The sequence below is a fragment of the Thalassophryne amazonica genome, chromosome 1 (assembly GCF_902500255.1).
Source record: "Thalassophryne amazonica chromosome 1, fThaAma1.1, whole genome shotgun sequence".
Lineage (NCBI taxonomy): Eukaryota > Metazoa > Chordata > Actinopteri > Batrachoidiformes > Batrachoididae > Thalassophryne > Thalassophryne amazonica.
In genome coordinates, this window is record NC_047103.1 from 68,459,059 (window position 1) to 68,474,768 (window position 15,710).

At 48.1% G+C, this 15,710-nt stretch overlaps 1 protein-coding gene across 1 annotated transcript in view; it reads right to left on the minus strand.

Annotated features, from left to right (window-relative positions):
• LOC117511575 (netrin-G1-like) overlaps nt 1-15,710 on the minus strand; it is a 280,385-nt gene that overhangs the window by 127,120 nt on the left and 137,555 nt on the right. The window lies entirely within an intron of this gene.

A 15,710-nucleotide genomic window follows, 5' to 3' on the forward strand; every position in this document is an offset into this window, starting at 1 on the left:
TTACCGAGCAGAGCAGTGTTCTCAATCGCAGGATAGAGGCTCTCACCGCCCAGGTGGAAGCGCATGCTCAGGGCGCTGCTGCAGCACCTCCTCCTGCTGACCGTGTGCCAGAAACAGACATTCCGCTGGTCATTCAACGACCCCCCCCACCTTCCCCTGAAGCATACATAAGCCCTCCGGAGCCGTACGGAGGCTGTGTGGAGACGTGCGCGGACTTCTTGATGCAGTGCTCGCTCGTCTTTTCACAGCGTCCCATCATGTACGCGTCAGACGCCAGCCGGGTGGCTTACGTTATAAACTTGCTTTGAGGAGACGCACGCGCCTGGGCTACGGCGCTTTGGGAGCAGAATTCACGGCTCCTAACGGTTTATACTGAGTTTGTGAGGGAGTTCCGACAGGTGTTCGACCACCCTCATAGAGGCGAGACCGCTTCAAGTGTGCTGCTGTCGATAAGACAGGGGTGTCGGAGCGCAGCGAAGTATGCAGTCGACTTCCGCATCGCGGCAGCGCGAGCTGGCTGGAATGCTGTTGCGCTCCGCGCCGCCTTTGTAAACGGACTGTCTCTGGTCCTCAAGGAGCACCTGGTGGCGAAGGACGAGCCGCGGGATTTAGATGGGCTTATCGACCTGGTTATACGGTTAGACAACCGATTAACAGAACACCGACGGGAGCGAGACGAAGGGCGTGGTCAGGCACAAGCCGTCCCTCTTCCTCCCGGGTCTGAAAGGGAGCCGACTTCCCCACGCTCCACTGCCAGGGCTCTCCACGTGACAACAGCTCCCCCTGCTGACGTTGCTATGGAAACGAGCAGGGCCAAAAAACGATCAGATCAGAGACAAAGGAGGCTGATCCGTGGAGAGTGTTTTCTCTGTAGCTCAACTGAGCACACACAGAGAGAATGCCCCAAACGATCAAAACACCAGCACTCGTCCTTAGAGACTGGGCTAAGGGTGGGTCACAATACCCACGCGGGGAGACCCCGTAAATCTGCACGAATCCCAGTCACGATCCTGAGTGAGGATTTAACCCTTCACGCCCCAGCACTGGTGGACACGGGGTCGGAGGGAAATCTGCTGGATAGCAGATGGGCAAAGGATGTCGGGCTCCCTCTAGTGGCCTTACCGTCACCATTGTCGGTGCAGGCACTAGATGGCACCCTTCTTCCACTAATCACACACCAGACTCAGCCAGTGACATTGGTGGTGTCTGGGAATCACAGGGAGGAGATTGTGTTTTATGTAACACCTTCTACCTCCCGAGTGATATTGGGTTTTCCATGGGTGTTAAAACACAATCCCCGGATTGATTGGCCGTCTGGGGTTGTGGTTCAGTGGAGCGAAACCTGCCACCGGGAGTGTTTAGGATCCTCGGTTCCACCCGGTGTGACAGCTAAGGAGGAGGTTTTAGTCCCCCCCAATCTGGCGGCGGTGCCAGCCGAGTACCACGACCTTGCTGACGTCTTCAGCAAGGATCTGGCACTCACGCTGCCCCCGCACCATCCGTACGATTGTGCCATTGATTTGATACCGGGCGCTGAGTACCCGTCCAGCAGGCTGTACAACCTCTCACGTCCGGAACGCGAATCAATGGAGACCTACATCCGGGACTCGTTAGCTGCCGGGTTGATCCGGAACTCCACCTCCCCGATGGGTGCTGGTTTCTTTTTTGTGGGCAAGAAGGACAGCGGACTCCGTCCATGCATTGATTACAGAGGGCTGAATGAGATCACGGTTCGTAACCGATACCCGTTACCTCTGTTGGATTCAGTGTTCACGCCCCTGCATGGAGCCCAAATTTTCACGAAATTGGATCTTAGGAATGCTTATCACCTGGTTCGGATCCGGGAGGGAGACGAGTGGAAGACGGCATTTAACACCCCGTTAGGTCACTTTGAGTACCTGGTCATGCCGTTCGAACTCACCAATGCGCCCGCGACGTTCCAAGCATTGGTTAATGACGTCTTGCGGGACTTCCTGCATCGGTTTGTCTTCGTATATCTAGACGATATACTCATTTTTTCTCCGGATCCTGAGACCCATGTTAAGCATGTACGTCAGGTCCTACAGCGGTTGTTGGAGAACCGGCTGTTTGTGAAGGGCGAGAAGTGTGAGTTCCACCGCTCTTCTTTGTCCTTCTTGTGGTTCATCATCTCCTCCAACTCCGTCGCCCCTGATCCGGCCAAGGTTGCGGCGGTGAGAGATTGGCCCCAACCAACGAACCGTAGGAAACTACAACAGCTCCTCGGTTTTGCAAATTTCTACCGGAGGTTCATCAAGGGTTACAGTCAGGTAGTTAGCCCCCTGACAGCCCTGACCTCCACAAAAGTCGCCTTCACCTGGTCGGATCGGCGCGAAGCCGCGTTTAAGGAGTTGAAACGCCGGTTCTCAACTGCACCAGTTCTGGTGCAGCCCGATCCCAAGCGCCAGTTTATTGTTGAAGTGGATGCCTCTGACTCAGGGATAGGAGCCGTGCTATCCCAGAGCGGGGAGTCCGACAAGGTTCTCCATCCATGTGCCTACTTTTCCCGCAGGTTGACCCCAGCTGAACGGAACTATGACGTCGGCAATCGTGAACTTCTTGCGGTGAAGGAGGCTCTTGAAGAGTGGAGACACCTGTTGGAGGGAGCGTCGGTACCATTTACAGTTTTCACGGACCATCGGAACCTGGAGTACATCCGGACCGCGAAGCGTCTGAACCCCAGGCAAGCCCACTGGTCGCTGTTCTTCGGGCGTTTTGACTTCCGGATCACCTACCGCCCCGGGACAAAGAACCAACAATCTGATGCCCTGTCCCGGGTGCACGAAGAGGAGGTCAAGACCGAGCTGTCAGACCCCCCTGACACCATCATCCCCGAGTCCACTGTCATGGCCGCCCTTACCTGGGACGTGGAGAAGACCGTCCGGGAGGCCCTGACACGGAACCCGGACCCGGGGACCGGTCCGAAGAACAAACTGTACGTCCCACCAGAGGCCAGGGCTGCGGTCCTTGACTTCTGTCACGGTTCCAAGCTCTCCTGTCACCCAGGGGTGCGAAGAACCGTGGCAGTGGTCCGGCAGCGCTTCTGGTGGGCGTCTATGGAAGCCGACGTCCGGGAGTATGTCCAGGCCTGCACCACCTGCGCCAGGGGCAAAGCTGACCATCACAAGGCCCAAGGCCTCCTCCAGCCTCTGCCAGTGCCTCGTCGCCCCTGGTCTCATATCGGCCTGGACTTTGTCACAGGCCTCCCGCCGTCCCAGGGAAACACCACCATCCTAACGATAGTGGACCGGTTTTCCAAGGCGGCCCACTTCGTGGCCCTCCCGAAGCTCCCGACGGCCCAGGAGACTGCAGACCTCCTGGTCCACCACGTCGTGCGTCTGCATGGGATTCCATCGGACATTGTCTCGGATTGTGGTCCTCAGTTCTCCTCCCATGTCTGGCGGAGTTTCTGTAGGGAACTGGGGGCCACCGTCAGTCTCTCGTCTGGGTACCACCCCCAGACGAACGGGCAGGCAGAGCGGACAAACCAGGAACTGGAGCAGGCCCTCCGTTGTGTGACCTCCGCGCACCCGACGGCCTGGAGTGACCATCTGGCCTGGATCGAGTACGCTCATAATAGCCAAGTCTCGTCTGTCACCGGCCTCTCCCCATTTGAAGTGTGTTTGGGGTACCAGCCCCCATTGTTCCCGCTAGTGCAGGGAGAGGTCGGGGTGCCCTCGGTCCAGGCCCATCTGAGAAGGTGCCGTCGGGTGTGGCGTACCGCCCGCTCTGCCCTGCTCAAAGCCCGGACGAGGGCCAAGAACCATGCAGACCGCCGGCGTGCCCCGGCCCCTGCGTACCAGCCTGGGCAGGAGGTTTGGCTTTCTACAAAGGACATTCCCCTGCAAGTGGAATCCCAAAAGTTGAAGGACAGATACATCGGACCTTTCCCTATCCTCAAGGTCCTCAGTCCAGCCGCAGTGAAGCTGAAGCTGCCAGCTTCACTGCGGATCCACCCAGATTTCCATGTGTCCCACATCAAACCTCACCACGTGTCACCCCTCTGTGCCCCCAGACCGGCGCCGCCTCCTGCCCGGATCATCGACGGGGAGCCGGCTTGGACCGTGCGCCGGCTCCTGGACGTCCGTCGGAAGGGCCGGGGGTTCCAGTATTTGGTGGACTGGGAGGGGTATGGACCCAAAGAACGCTCCTGGGTGAAGAGGAGCTTCATCCTGGACCCGGCCCTCCTGGCCGACTTCTACCGGCGGCACCCGGACAAGCCTGGTCGGGCGCCAGGAGGCGCCCGTTGAGGTGGGGGTCCTGTTGTGTGGGCCGCTGAAGAGGAGGTACTGCTGGCCCACCACCACAAGATGGTGCCCTGCTTGAAGTGCGGGCTTCAAGCACGAGAGGGCGTCGGCTTTGCTGGAGGTGACAGCTGTCATTAATCAACACAAGCTGTCACCCATCACCACCACTACAAAGACCGGACTGCAACTCCACCTCCTCGCCGAGAAATCAACTACCATTCAGGTAATTTCTCTGCTGACTGACACTTTGTGTGTAATAACCTGAACTTCTGTTGGAGCCGTTTTCCTGGAGTGTGTCCTTATCTGAGGGATTGGCGTTTGGTGTGACAGCGACGGCTTCGCCTCACACCCCAACCCAGATAAGTGGTTGACCAGGAGCTGCACGAGTGTGTGTGATTGGAGGTGGAGGTTTTCCCTCCTTTACTTAATACAGACTGTGGGATTACTGAGTGTGCAAACTCACACTCATCTGGACTGTCTCTGTTCTCTGCCAGCAGTACCGGGTCTGACTGCTGAAGACAGTGGCCACCTGGGGCGCAGGGCTTGGCGGCTCCGGTGTTCTTCAGCTCCGTTGGTGTTGGAAGCTGTGTGGGGATCCAGCTCTTCTCTCTCCAGGCGTCTTCTATCGTCGAGCCTGCCCACACGTCACCTGGTGTATGATTGACAGTCCACCATATTGTTATTGTCTGTACGTTGTTGTGCGATTCACAACATTAAATTGTTACTTTTTGGCTTATCCATTGTCCGTTCATTAACGCCCCCTGTTGTGGGTCCGTGTCACGACACTTTCACAACAACCCAGGTCTAGGTCAAGGTGGCAGCAGACCAAGCAGCTCATCCCACACTTCCCCATCCTTGGCCAAGTTCTCTAACACTTCCTAGGGGGGTGAGGCATTCCCAAGTGAGCTGAGAGATATACTCCCTCTAGCCTATCCTGGGCCTTCCCCGGGGCCTCCTCATAGTTTGACATGCCTGTACAAGCTACCCAGGGAGATTACCAGTGAGTTTCTTCACCAGATGCTTGAACCACTTCAGCTGGCTCTTTTTGATGCAAAGCAACAGTGGCTGTTTACTGAGTCCTTCCCATATATTCAAGCGTCTCACCCTGTCCCTGAGTGTAAGCCCAGATACCCAACAGAGAAATCTCATTTCTGCCAATTGTAGCCACAGGCTTGTTCTCTTGGTCATTACCCAAAGTTCATAAACCAGCATTATAAATTCAGCATTATTTCACAATAAAAGACAGGAGACCAATCAGAGCACCACAGGAGCACATCTGAGAATGACTCTCTGAGTCTGACTCTCTTCACCCAAAGCGATCATGATTATTAACCATCAGATGACAAAGTAAAACCTCTTAAATTATTCTAAAGTCAGTTTTAAGCAGAAACGAGGCTGTTTTATGCAGAAACAAGGCAATAATCAGTGAATCGCTACTGACGTTCCGCAGCAGCAGTGAGTCAGACTCAGACGTGTTGCTGTGGCGCTTCCCCTGTCTTTTATGATAAAATAATTTATGTGGGAATGATTGTTGTACAAAGCTTCAGATATCTGTCGAGATAGCTGATGACTGGAGTGCAGTTTTTAGCAGAAACAAGGTGATAAATTGCCGCTGACGCTCAGAAATGACGCATGTGCAGTGAAGGCAGAGCAGACCGATTTTTAAGGGGGAAATGTTTGGTTGGCAACACCGGTATTCATTAACAGCTGATTTTACCACATGTGCAAGGGATTACTTTGGGAAACCTTTGTCAAACACTACAATATGGAGTTATGATTGAATGAATGAATGAATGAATGAATGAAATCTTTATATCGAATGTTACATTCACAAATGCCACTTAATGCCTTTCTCTGGGCTAGGAAGCATCTGCATTCGACCATCACACTGTGGAATCATGTACTGCGCTCAGACAAATACAGATTCCAGATCTTTTTTGGAAGAAATGTATGACGTGTGTGCCTGACCAAAGACAGAAAGGACCATCCAGACTCTTATCAGCAAAAAGTCCAAAAGCCAGGGTCTGTCCATGCTATGGGGTTTTGTCAGTGCACTTGGAAAAAGTAATTCACATTTCTCTGATGGCAGCCATAATGCAGAAAAGGACAATGAAATTTTAGAGTGACATATGTTGCCTTCAAGACATCAGTCTGCTTATGTTAACTTGATTTTGTCAGCACTCAGAAACTAGGCAGAGTGGGTCGTGGTTAGTTCTCAGATGGGGGACCTCTTTGGAAGACAAGGGGCTGTGTCTGTTTCTCCAGGTGAAACTGGAGTTGCATCAGGAAGGGTATCCAGCATAAAACTTGTGCCAAATCCCAATGCGGATCCGCAATGGATTTGCTGTGGTGACCCTGGAAAAGATGGGTGCAGCTGAAAGACAAACAAGAACAATGACCCCTGTTGCACACCTTAAGATGTGTTTGTAGGACGAATGGGACAAAATAACACTTCTATCGCTTGGTATCATCAATGCCAAAACATCTTTTCAGTGTTGTGACAAGGATAGGCAACATTACATAGTTGTGAACGCTACAACATGCCAACATTTTTTTGAATATGTGGCAGGCCAAAAATGCAGCAATGAATGTATATTAACAAATGAATCAAAGTTCACACTATACACTGCCTGCAGTGGAAGGTCAAAGTAAATGTAAGTATTACTGCTTTACACTTTCAATATCATCCCAACTTTTTCTGATTTTGAGTTATGAGTTCTATACTTAAAATATAGAGCTGCCAATAATTCTGATTAGGACTCTATGATTTGTAGATGCACTTTTGTATAGAAGTGTGTATGTGTGTGTGTGTGTGTGTGTGTTTGTGTGTGTGAGAGAGTTATGGTGGGTGTAATTACATTGTTTTTGTCTGTATCCATTCTGCTTTGACCTTGGATGTGTCTCACCTGTTTGCCTTTGGCGCTACCTGAACTATTCTGGAAGGGAGCTTATCTATCGTATTTCCACCTCAGGCAAACTTGGTAATTACTTTCCCCAGCTGCCATCATTTTATAGCAATCCATCATCGTGTGGAGCTCTTTGGCTATGCAAAACCCATTGATGGCAACAGGCATCGCAAACTGGTTAGCAGCAGAAACCCTGCCAAAACAAGCACGCTGCGCGCAACTTGATTGAATTCCCCAGGAGCAAAATTAGGGCTTTCTGTGCCGGAGTGCACGGCTCACTCGCTCAAGCTCAGTGTGTAGATGCGAATTGAAGGTGGCATGTCATAAAGTGGCCGGGAACTGTGTTAGAAGAAGCACAGTTTAGGATTTCAGCGACAGAATGAGGTGTACGCCGGTGGAGGCAGGAATGTAGAAGGCAGGGAGGAAAAAAAATATATCTGGAGATGGAAGAAACAAATATTTGAAAGAAAGATTACCGTCACAGCTGCACAGAGCCGAGATGCGGAAAAGACAGAGTAAACAAGCTCGGTCTCTAGGGTGGTTGGGGGTGTTGTGGGGGAGAAAGAAAGCAAGCATGAAACAAAAACCAAGAGCAGGAGCGAGAACAGGCAGAGGCAGAGAAGAAGGGGGAGAAGACGGCAGCGGGGAAGAAGGGCAACAGAATGAGGGGATGCAAAACAACAGGTTTACAGAGAAAGAAGGGAAAATGGAAATTCAAAAAAAGGGTGGGAAAAGAATGAAAACATAAATGAGTGGGCAGAGTGTGTGACATGGAGAGAGAAAGTGGAAGTGATTGAAGAGGCATAAACACATGGCATTATCTGAAAGGCCGTGGTTACATTTAAAAGAGGATGCAGTGGAGACACACACATCCAAATGCAGCATGCAGCTGAATTTACTGGCAGGCATGGGATAGCAGTGGATGTGAAAGCACACCTCATGTTCAACGTGTTATAATATATAAACTGAGTAGTACAAAATACACACAGACTCACCATCTGAACCAACAGCTTAAAATTAACCCAGTTCCTGTGGGTCATAGAACTGTTTGTGCGTTTAGTTGTGGAGTGTTCAGAAAATTGATTTCTTATAAACGGACAGCAGTTATGGGCCTTCTTTAAGTCAATGACCATAGAAACTCCAGTAAAAGGAGTAGTAAAGTAAGATGTCAACATGCGTGCGTGCAGATTGCATCATCTGGAGGGACATGATGGCCACGATGTGGCACACATGCTTGGGGTGATTCCAGGATGCTTTGTTCATGCAGATGATGTGCATGCTGTAACCTGTTAACACAGATGCTGAAATGAATGTCAACACACAACACACAAAAGAAGAAGAAGAAGAAGGAAGTCCTGTTTAGACCCTAAGGCTCATTCTTATCTCCAGACCCCATAGCATGAAGTGGATGAGAGCCTACGACTCATCCTTGACAAGTTGCCAGTCTGACACAGATTACTTCCCCAGGTAAGGCAGGTATCCATAGACAGCTGAGTGGACTGAGACAATAAAAATTATGTCTTGTCCAAGCACAGATTGATTCGTATCTCAGTCCGCAAACCGCATGCATGAGGAAATTTGCGTAGTTCAGCATGAAGTTCACAGCTGTTGACCGTCCTCTTGCCTTGATTTTTGAACAGACAAAAAAAAATTGCCGTGTTTGAACTCCCTCACCAAATCGTCAGGCAGGCATCTCGTACCCCTCACCACATAATCTCTTTGACTCAGAATGTGTGCCGCATGTGAGACAACTTGTGAGGGGTTGACACACACTTTTCCTTTTATATGATTGGAGAGCAACAGCACTTCTGGAAGCAAGTGAACAGTCCAGCAGCATTCAGCCAGCGGCTCTGAAGCCAGCCGGCACCCACCCAATGTGCACACATGCGAGTGGGCTTGATGAACTGGATTCATTGTGTTTAGTGATTGATTGATTCATTTATTTTTCTGAGGAAAGAAGTGGAAATTAAATTTATTGCTCCCGGTCGGCGCACACCCGATGTGCACAAGCGTAAGCTGGCTGGACGCAGGAGCTGCACGAACTAGATTCATTGTGTTTATTCATTTATTTTTTGGGGGACAGAAGTTGAACCTAAATTTAATGCTGCTGGCCGGCGGTCACAGCTGTGCTGGATGGACGTTGTCAGGACTCTGGTTTCATTCTTTTATTTTTATCAGCGTGCTTCCAAAGGATCATGATGCCCATGTGTCCTGTCCTGCCACAGATGAGCTGTGCCATCTAATGGAACTCAGTTTTATGTGTGGTCCGCCAGTGAACACAGTCCGGCTGTACACACACACTGGATTCGTCGTGCCTGGCCACAGGGGAGTGCATGACCCAGATTTTCTCTTTTTATTTATTTAATTTTCTGAGGACCACAGTGTAATGCTGCCAAGCGGTGGTAGAGACAGCAGACTTCACCTGTGTGGAGAATCTGGGCGAGGTGATCTGGATTAATTGTTTTTATTTTGATCGTCTATGAGGACATCAATGGAACTAGAGAGATGCAGCTCAGCGGACATCATTCTGTTCATCATTCTGAGTGGTTGTTCATGCTTTTCTTCTTGTTTTTAAATTTATTAATTGATTTAATTATTTATTATTTACAATGATTATTCTGCCTAAAGTCGGGGGAACTTTCACAGCCTCTTTTATGTAATAACAATAAAATAGTCCGCAGCCATCCTGAGCATTGTTTGCACAAACATATGGTCATTTCAGCCACAACAGTGGTGCTCAACATCCTTGAGAGTGCCGTGTGGTATTTATGCACAAATCCTTGTGCCTGCAGAGACCATGCCAGTGCCACTTTAGCTTTGCGTGTGCCTTGCACACCATGCCAGTGGCTCTCGTGCAGTATGTGTGCGGACTGCTCGAAATTTTTGGCCGTAATTTTTTCCACCATTTTGGACAGTATTCAGTGGAAGTCTGGCTGTCATGCGCGCACATGTTGGCATCAATTCAGTGAAATTCCACATGAGAAAGTTATTGCCTTTTTGCCTGTTTTTTGCACACTTTTGTGTCTCTGCCTCCTTTCCACCAGTCACGCATCACTGAGATACTACCCATAGGAAGTATGAGCAGGATTCACACCCATGTCTACATATTGGCATCCAGCTCCTTATCAACCAGGCTACCTGCTCTATATTATTTTATTTATTCATTTATTTTCAGTATCTGCCCATTTTTATTAACCCTCTGGGGCCGACAGCGTCGTATACGATGGCTAAGACCAAGCTTTACTAAATTATAAATAACTTTTTAATGATATGAGATAGAAACTTACTTTTTTTTGCTGAAACGTTAACTCCGCGGACTTTCAAGCCAGCCATTGGCCATCTTTGTACTCCTCATAGAAGCTGTGTGATGACATGTGCAACGTGAGTGTCCAATCGGAATTGGTTCACCATCACATGGTTTTCCAAAATCCAATCGTCGGGCAGATTTACCTCACTCTGATGACAATCTCACATGCTCAAACAAAGAGTGTGTAACTATCAGGATTGCTCCACTAGTTTGCATGTGAATGTTACTGGATAACTCTGTTGCTTTCTCTGTGTAAAGCACTGTTTACCGTATCAAAATAACAAAACGCATAGATCATTTTGTATATATTGTTCAAAATGTGTATTTGTGTTTATTGTTTGAACCTTTTTGTTGTACAGTTTTTCACACAAGACCTCAAATTACCTTTATAAAGTGTCAAAATAGTTGTTTATTATAGTTTGCTATGTGTTTTGAATAAATGTGTGTGGAAAATTATTTTTCGCTTCATTTTTTCCTTGCCTATTTTTGATTGTAAACCTTTATTACACTTATAAAACAAGAAAAACACATACATTCTGAAAGCACAGGTTGTCCTGAAAAAAAGAGACATAAAACTTGATTGTGGGATGCAGGGAGAGCTGTTAACAGCAATAATAAAACATTTATGGCAGGCAAGTGAACTGTCCAAAAAATGCCCTCGGACCCCAAAAGGTTAAGGTTCATGGGGGAGCTGGAGCCTGTCCCGGTAATCATTGGGTAAGAGGCGAGTTACACTCTGGACAGGTCACCAGTCTGTCACAGGGCCACATATACACAAACACACTCATTCACACCAACATGTTAATTTGGAGTCACCAGTTCACCAAACCTGCATGTCTTTGCAATTGAGACAAAAAAATGAACACCCAAAGGGAACCCCGCATAAACAAAGAGAGAACATGCAAACGCCACAGAAAAAAGGGAGGATGTGATCCTAGGCTCTTTTTGCTGTGAGGCAACAGTGCTAACCATTAAGGCACCATGTTGTCCAACCTCCTTTACAATTTGATTTGAGAAACTAAACGGATTATTGCTCACACACATTCCCATTTTCACAGCCAGTTTTCTTTCGACAAGTCAGATGATGAATACATGAACATTTCAAAATCAATTAATATGTCTTGGACTCCACTGACATCAAGCATTAAGAAATACAAACAGTATAACACTATGTTAAATCTGTTTAGAGTAGGCAATTCTAAATTTCAGTGGTAGTGTACAGTAGGCTAATTACAAAAATTGCATCACTGTCCAAATACTTATGGACCGGAGTGTAACAAATTTAAGCATCACACTGAATATTTGTGAAAGTAAATATAATTGTAGTATCCCACACTGCTACTATTAGTTTTGACATGCAGCAGTGTGAGCAGAGCGAGCAGCGGAACAGACAGTTGGTGTTTGTTGCAGACGGCCATACTGCTCGCGATAGCCTGTGGCTGTGTTTGGAGTCCGCCGCCTGGACCTGCGACCATGTTGGTGTCCTGTCCAGGTGTCGTGGCTCGTTTTAGGTAGCAAACCAGGCCTGCAACTCCTCTGTGTCTGCTATACAGGCTCATGGCTCATCAGAGGCCGCCAGTTGGACCCAAGACTAACCGGGGTCTGCCACCCAAGCTCACAGCTCGTTGGAGACCGCTGGCCGGACCAGTGATTTGTCAGAGCCCGCTGACCGGGCCTGCAGCCCATCGAGGGTTGCTAACCAGGCCTGTGGCCCATTGGCATTTACTAGCCAGACCCGCGGTTTGTTGGAGGCTGCTAGCCGGACCCGCGGTTCATTTTGATGCCGCTACCTGGATCCGCAACTCGGCGGAGATTGTCAGCTGGACCAGTGACTTGCCAGAGGCTACCAGCTTGGCCTGCTGCAGCGGTGGGGGCTGCCACCACACCGGCGATCAGTTTGTTTCTCTCTGTGGGGAAGTCGGGACGCTATTGACTAAGCTAAGCTAAGCTAAGCAAACCGAGCTAAGCTGTGTTCTGCTCGGCTGACTTTTCATGGGAATTTTAGCTTACTATTTTATTTAGTCCATTATTCTATTTTATTGTTTTTCATTTTGTTATTTTAGGAGTAGGCTACTTTTACTAGTTTTAGGAGTCTTAGGTGTTTTCATGAAATCTTGCATGATGTTCTGGATCTGGTTCTCGCACACGGTAATGCTGTTGTGAATGTTGCTATCATGCCCCTTGCATCAGTGGACTCGGGCCACTCACTTACCTGATTTATACTTTCACTGCCATGTTTAGCGGAACAACAACCTTGTTTATTACAGCGGTGACTTATTAACCCCTCAGTTGTGACTGAGCTTGAGGCTAGATTGTTTAACATGTTAGCCTCAAGCTTAGAGCATACCCAGTCAGTAGATAGTCGGTTTGAATTCAGTGCTCAAAACTACACTTGATATGATTGCGACACCTTTATTAAAACTGCGCCCTCCCAAAGCACAGTCACCTTGGTTTAATGGTCACTTGTGTGACCTTAGGCAGAAGGCTAGAGATTTAGAACAGAAATGGAGGAGTTCCAAACTAGAAGTATTCCATCTTGCATGGCGTGATGGAATGTTAGACTATAAGCATGCACTACTGACTACAAAGTGGGCCTATTACTATGATTTGATGAATAAAAACAAGTATAACTCAAAGTTCTTGTTCGACATGGTGGCAATACTTCTTCATGGTCACTCTCCCTTTTCAGCACAGGGCTTCTTGGATTACTTTGAGAAGAAAATTGAAGATATTAGGTTAAACATATCCCAGCGTGCACTGGTTCACCCACTGCACCCTGCTATTGAGGTAGGTGCCACTGCTGGAGTGCCACCAAGATTTACAGAGTTTGATGGTATCTCGATAGATGTGCTGACAAAACTTGTAATGTCTACAAAGAGCACAATCTGTTGACTTGATCCAATACCGACAAAACTGTTTAAGGACCCGTGGCCCACTCTCTCGTGGCTGACAATGCTGGAAATGGTTAATCTTTCATTAACTTCTTGATCTGTTCCTAAGTATTTTAAATCTGCAGTGATTAAACCATTACTTAAGAAACTTAATCTTGACCCTAGTGTATTGAAAATTATATTCCGATATCAAATCTATCATTTTGCTCTAAAATGCTTAAAAAAGTGGTCAAATGGCAGCTTGTGGACCACCTTACCAAGAATAATCTTCTTGAGCCACTGCAGACTGCTTTTAGAAAATATCACTCCACAGAGATAGCTCTTACTAAAGTGGTGAACAATCTTCTGCTTGCAATGGATTCAGACACCACTTCGGTTTTGGTGCTGTTAGATCTTAGTGCTGCATTCAATACTGTGGACCATCATGTTTTACTTGATAGGGTGGAGCATTACTTTGGGATTACAGGAAGTGCCCTTGCATGGTTGACATTATATCTATCCAGTCACTCTCATTGTGTTTTATATGATAACACTACTTCTAACCTTAGTGATATGAAATTTGGGGTTGCACAGGGATCTGTCTTGGGTCCCCTGCTTTTCACCCTTTTTATAGCATCCCTTGGGCATATACTGCAGCATTTTGGGATTGCCTTTCATTCCTATGCTGATGATGCTCAATTGTATATGCCGATAATTGCTGGTAATCTAATTTCTATAAAAACACTAGAGGATTACCTTGCATCAGTGAGAGGCTGGGTGTCCAGTAACTTCCTACATCTAAATTCTGATAAGACTGAAATGATGGTTCTTGGTCAAGCAAGATATCGGCAATTTGATCAGCTCATGCTTAGCTTAGTGTGTCGTGCATCATACAGACAGGTTGAGGAACCTTGGGGTGATTTTTGACCCTGTGTTGTCCTTTGGTCTTCATATTAGGGATGTTACGAGAGACGCCTTGCATTTGCGAAATATTGCGAGCATTTGTCCCATTTTGTCCATGGCTGATGCTGAGACCCTGATTCATGCTTTTGTTTCTTCCAGATTGGATTACTGTAATGTCTTATTTTCAGGGTTGCCACCGTCCAGTATCTTGGGTCTCCAATTAGTTCAGAATGCTGCTTCCAGACTTTTGACATGGAGCAGAAAGTTTGACCACATTACACCTGTTCTGGCATCCCTCCATTGGCTACCTGTCTCTGTGAGATCATACTTGACGGCCCCTTCACACATCGTGCGAAGTTTGGCTGGTGTTTGGATGAAAAAATGAAACAGCACAAAACAGGTCGAAATTAGTGCAAGAAACATTGTGCCGACGGGCAGACATGCACAAACCTGGTGTTTGTGCATGCGCCGGTGTCGTTCGAGCAGAAACAGTGCCAGGTGCAGCACATGGTGCCACTTATGTGGTATAAATAAAAACCAGCTGGTACATGTGGAAGCACATCGCGCCACTTATGTGGTATAAATAAAAAAATAACAACCAGCTGGTACCTGTGGAACCACATTGTGCCGCTTATGTGGAATATATAGATTTTTTTTAAAGAGAAAAACACACCACCCACTGGACCCGAACTCACGCCTTTCAAAAGCTCTGATTACCAGTCAGCGATGTTACCACTGAGCTACGGAGCTGTTCTGTGAAAGCTGTGGGAATCTGACTCATATCAGGAATGACATGGACATATTACAAAAAAAATTTAATCACAGACCATATAAAAAATGGTGCATTTATCAAGCGAGCAATACAAATATGATCCGCCTGTTTCTCTGTAAATGACCCATGGTGACAGACATACAGTCATGAAATGACATGAATGAGAAGCAGTTCACTCGTCTCATTCATGTCCACATCTGCTGGCGCATTTCCAATCGGCCACGCGTGTGTCTTGTGGACGACGCACCACAGGACATCGCGTCATGTGGAACACAGCTCACATGGGTGACGTGACAGTGAGATCGCCTGCTGTGCGTTCTGATCTGATGGTCCGTTTCAACCTGGGAGCAGCCTGTCGATGTGCACGCGCTCGCTGGCTGCAGCACGTCGCCACAGTGTATATGCTTTTATTTATGTCCATTTGATAACAGCAAACAGACACACGCACGTCACAGTGAGCAGTTGTTTGTCCATGTCCATCCAAACACAGTACATGGTGTCCAGCTGGGATGTCCAGATCCACAGATTTCCACAGCTGCTTCAGTGGGAGCACATGCCTCCTGTCAGTTAAACACACACACCAAAACCACACTTGTGTGGGACTTAGACAAATTTCTTTGTCGTCTACAGTCTGTTGTCGTGCCCAGAGTGCGACTGGCCACACATTTTCTAAGTGCCATGCGAGCA